The sequence below is a fragment of the Gigantopelta aegis genome, chromosome 7 (assembly GCF_016097555.1).
Source record: "Gigantopelta aegis isolate Gae_Host chromosome 7, Gae_host_genome, whole genome shotgun sequence".
Classification (NCBI taxonomy): Eukaryota; Metazoa; Mollusca; class Gastropoda; order Neomphalida; family Peltospiridae; genus Gigantopelta; species Gigantopelta aegis.
The window spans coordinates 25,667,084-25,672,555 of NC_054705.1; the positions used below are offsets into that span (position 1 = coordinate 25,667,084).

The 5,472-nt window shown below is 37.3% G+C and overlaps 1 non-coding gene across 1 annotated transcript; it reads left to right on the top strand.

Moving 5' to 3' along the window:
* Positions 1-3,665: 3,665 nt before the first annotated feature.
* LOC121378162 lies at positions 3,666-3,784 on the top strand. The gene has a single exon (XR_005958678.1). It is a non-coding gene; the product is annotated as a 5S ribosomal RNA (ribosomal RNA).
* Positions 3,785-5,472: the final 1,688 nt, after the last annotated feature.

A 5,472-nucleotide genomic window follows, 5' to 3' on the forward strand; every position in this document is an offset into this window, starting at 1 on the left:
AAAAATATGGAGGCCTAATATTTTCTAAATGTTTTTATTCATAATAGTTATAGGATATATATAACAGAACAGAGTTACCACGATGGCATTCATATATTATGTTATTACACATTTATGTTATCACAATAAATGCAGTTACGTGAATTTTTTTGTTTAATTATTGTAACATCAGTTTTATTTCATGTTTTAAAGTAAAGTATTTTGTAGTTAGTATCATCAAGCAATCAACTTCCAATATGAAAGTCTTTATGGTCATAACTGACACAAGACCATACATAGTAAGGCGCGTTGTTACAAAACTTTTCATTACCAGCAAGGGATCTTTACTTTCCCAGACAGGACAGCACATACAACGGCCTTTGACATACCAGTGGGGGTGGGGGGGGGGGCACTGGTTGGGATGTAAAAAAACAAAACACCCCAGAGGTGGTTCTATTATACGACGCAAGCACAGACAGCTAGTCCCACCACTAATGACTACAGGGTGCGCTCCTTTCACTCTCCCGGAGAGCCAGAGTACTCCGCACAGCAATGGAGTGAATGGGAACACTGTCCAGGACTTACTCCGCCTCTGCCAGACGACGACGTGGTGCAGCCGGAAGACAAAATGGCGGACATTGCAAAGTTTGTGTTTTAGGAAAGTACAAATTACTAATTAGCTAGCCAAATGCAGGTATAAAAATTACAAGGACTAGTTAAACAACATAACCACCAGTCAAAGAGGCGACATCGTTATTCTGATTTACTGTAGTGTGTAAGTTAAAGCGTTTATTTTATGTTTAATAATTGAAACGATCGAATGCTTGACCACAACAACAGAGGCAGCCATGTTGTTGAAATAACTTCCTGTTCCAAAATCGTTCCTTTCGCTGTCCAGGACAGAACAGCTGGAACATGTCCAGGAGAGGTGAAAGGAGCGCACCCAGTGTCTGTATACAGTCACTAGTCATATCCTATTTTTCAGGAATGTGACATCAGGCTAGTGTGCACAGATGGGGGTGGGTGGGTGAAGCATGGAGGTCGAAATCCCCAAGCTCCAAGAAAATTTCATTTTAAATGTAATTTCCATTCTATTTAATCATATAATATGACGTCAGTAAATATAAGACGCCAACTGCAGTAAAAATAAAAAGGGAATTCTCCATTTAAAACTTCCGGTCCAGATTGCACATATATGTAATACAAAATCAATTTATTACACGGGTTGAAAATGTCTTTATCACTATAGTAAGATTGAATAGGTATGTAATAAAAAAAAAATATATATATATTTAAATCTCTGTTGACTGCGGAGGTCAAAGTTCGTTAACAAACAACAAACAATTGCGTGACGGCATCTATCTGTCATTGTAATTATAGTTAGGCGGCGTATCACTTAGTGGATACAGCGCTCGTCTGAGATACGATGGGTCGTTCGATGTAGATGGACACGGGCTACCCCCAATCCCAGGCAATGTCCCACGACATTGCAACTGAAGGCATGGGATGTAAATAGTGCTGTTGTTCAATTAATATTAATAATGAGAGAGAGAGAGAGAGAGAGAGAGAGAGAGAGAGAGAGAGGAGAGAGAGAGAGAGGGAGAGAGAGAGAGAGAGAGAGAGAGAGAGAGGCGACATGTTTTATCTCACAATTAGTTACCAAATGACTCATCCATTAGCCGATAATTAATAAATCTATGTGCCCTAGTGGTATCGTTAAACCAAACACATTTTTACTTTTAACTTTTATCTTTAATTAAATAGGAGTGTATACATCAGTGTGATAGAACAGGGTAGCTCAGTGAACGGTTCTTGTATGTGAGTGTTTATTGTTTTAATATATTTTGCTTAATGAATGTACATCTATTTGGGCTGTCTGTCCAGAACAGTGAGTTACTTTTGGGACTACGTACTAGGTCAGTTTTGTGATGTTAGATGGGAAAGTCTACTTAATCAAGGGTTTTACAGAATTACTTACAGTAATAAAGTGATAATGTCCATTACGATTTAAGGGGCGTCCGCGCGGCTATCAGACAATACCTTGTGATCTTAATAAAAGAGGCACGTCTTTTTAGAGTGTCTAGACACAGTGTCTGGGGACCGTCTAAATATACACCTGTCAATCAGGAACCACAGGTACAGGCCACGGAAAGAAAAGACCAGTTAACCAAGAACACACTCCGATTATTCTTTCAGTATGTGGGTTAATTTATGTACAAAACATAATACAGTTATTTCAACACTTTGACAATGATGGCTTAGTGTGTATTGAAAAATAATATATACTTGTTGCCGGCTTACTGGGATGGATATTATTACAGACATTGCGATGCATCCGCAAAAATCAGGTATGTTTTGTTTCTTCAGTTCGAAGACTAATTTCTGACGCGACACGTTAGGTATTACGTAACCACCAGCTCGCCAGAGGGCGCATTCATTGGGATGGTACAAAATGGCCGCGCCCGTTATATATAATAGCCGTCACATTTAAGCGTTTTATTAATTAACTATACGATTATACTTGTTGATATTAAATAATAATGTGCGTTATATATAGTGGAATATGCATACCAGGTCAAATGCCTTAATTGTTCCTTTAAGGATGAGGGGTGGTGGTATTTATATGCGTGGTGTATATGTTGTTGTTTGTTTTTGTAATTTTCTACATAGTCTCGTATGCCAGACAAAGTCAAAAGCCTTTCGAAAATTGACAAAAGTACAGTATAATGTTTTACCAAATGACAGGTATAACGACAATAAAACATGCATAAAGTATACATTATCGCTCGTTGAGTGACCTTTGCAAAATCCAGCCTGGTTCCTGTTTATTAAGTGTACTCGTGGCGTCGTGGTTAGGCCATCGGTCAACAGGCTGGTAGGTACTGGGTTCGGATCCCAGTCGAGGCATGGGATTTTTAATCCAGATACCGACTCCAAACCCTGAGTGAGTGCTCCGCAAGGCCCAGTGGGTAGGTGTAAACTACTTGCACCGACCAGTGATCCATAACTGGTTCAACAAAGGCCATGGTTTGTGCTATCCTGCCTGTGGGAAGCACAAATAAAAGATCCCTTGCTGTTAATTGGAAAGAGTAGCCCATGAAGTGGCGACAGCGGGTTTCCTCTCAAAGAAATCTGTGTGGTCCTTAACCATATGTCTGACGCCATATAACCGTAAAGAAAATGTGTTGAGTGCGTCGTTAAATAAAACATTTCTTTCTTTTCATTTCTGCTTATTTTCGTGCTTATATCTAATTAAGGTTCAAGCACGCTGTCCTGGGCAAACACCTCAGCTATCTGGGCTGTCTGTCCAGGACAGTGAGTTAATTGTTAGTGGTTAGTCAGAGATAAGTGGGTGTAGTGGTGTTACACCTACCAATTGAGTCATTAAACCTCACTTCGGGTGCGAGCTGGTACCGTACTCCGAGCCCTGTATCTGTCAACCTTATGCCCAGTGGCTTAACCACGACAACACCGAGGCCGGTCTTGTGGACTCTTTTTCTCTACGCGATACACAAGGGAGATCACTGTGTGGATTAAAAAAAAACTTCACTAAAATTGCATGTAAACAACACCGGCGATAAGTCATTCGATCTGTCTTTCCAACAAATAAAACAAAACAAAAGCTACGGCCATATATCGACTTCCGGAAAATTACGTATGTATACCCCTATTTTTCAACAGTTGTTGTCTACGGCCATACCACGTTGAAAGCACCGGTTCTCGTCCGATCACCGAAGTTAAGCAACGTCGGGCCCGGTTAGTACTTGGATGGGTGACCGCCTGGGAACACCGGGTGCTGTAGACATTTTTTTTTTTTTTTTTTAAATATAATTATATATACATGATTATATCATAATTATAATTGTTATTGTTTATTATTATTATTATTATTATTATTTGTCTTTTAATGATTTTATTATTATTATGGATTTTTTGTTTGTAAACTTGTACACTCCGAGTAAGAATGAAGTGAGCACACACTTATTTACAGAAAACATTTGCCTGCAATCACTGTCACTGGTGATAATGTTAGTGTGTTTGCTGTTGGAAAAAAAATCATCTGGGCAAAAATTTAAAGAAATTTTATTTCATCTAGTATCACAGTGTCCAGTATCCTTGTACTTGAAACATGTATGGAGTACCTGTAAAGAAAAAAAAAAGTACTCAATTTTGTGTGCAACTAGGGTAGTCATAGACGCTACTCGTTAACTCTGAAATGAGCAGCTTAACCCTCATTGTTTTCTTATTTAATTTAAGGATAAGGGAAGGTGGTATTTATATGCGTGGTGTATATGTTTTTTTTATTTAGTTTTTTTTTGTAATTTTCTCCATAGTCTCGTATGCCAGACAAAGTCAAAAGCCTTTAAAAAATTGACAAAAGTACAGTATAATGTTTTACCAAATGACAGGTATAACGACAATAAAACATGCATAAAGTATACATTATCGCTCGTTGAGTGACCTTTGCGAAATCCAGCCTGGTTCCTGTTTATTAAGTGTACTTCAGTAGCAAAAAGGTTTAGTCTGTTATTAATAATGGCAGTAAACAGTTTACCAACACAACTGATTAGTTATGATCACGGTACTATAGTTCCTAATTGTGACACGTTATGGTTGACATATTCACTTCTAGGAAATGGTGAAGAATTAAAACAATATGTATGTTTAATGGTAAGCCTTCTGATGTATTTTGCCCATTGTCACGAGGATCCTATAATACCCGTAACTGGATGAAACACGATTATCCAAATATCTCTCCTAACTGTATATCTATTAGATCTCTCTGTATCGAGCAGTATTTACCCGAGTGGCTCGTCTAGGTATGATCAGAGATACGATCTTATATAAAGTATATATTATTATAGCACGTTTAGTTCACTAGAAAACACAACAAAACACAATACACTTTGGAATCTGTATTAACCTACGCTGACAAATGTACTGCCGCAGTAGTTAATTAATAACAACAATAATAATAACCCAGAACTAATCACTTAATTAGTTAATCTCTAGGTGTCTTGTTTACACAATATGCTAATCACTTCACCGTGACACAACACCCACACGTGTGATAACTGAGAAACGCTAACACGCACACGTGTGATAATGGAGAAACGCTGCCAGGGGAACTTAATTAATAAAGGAATACACTCTATTCCTAACTGGTTAATTTTTAATTAACCCTAACTACTCATTCAATAACCTTGTAATACACACTTAATACTGGTACCTATCACAATAAAGACAATAACCTACAGTTTACCTAGGTCTTCTAGGATGACTGGATAAGCTTGATATATATATATATATATATATATATATATATATATATATATATATATATATATATATATATATATATATATATATATATATACATATACATATATATATATATATATATATATATCAGAACGGTGAGCCTACAGTATACTGCGTCAGATGACCGGCAGCATCGTCTAAATAATATTGGTATAATACAGTATTAAAATA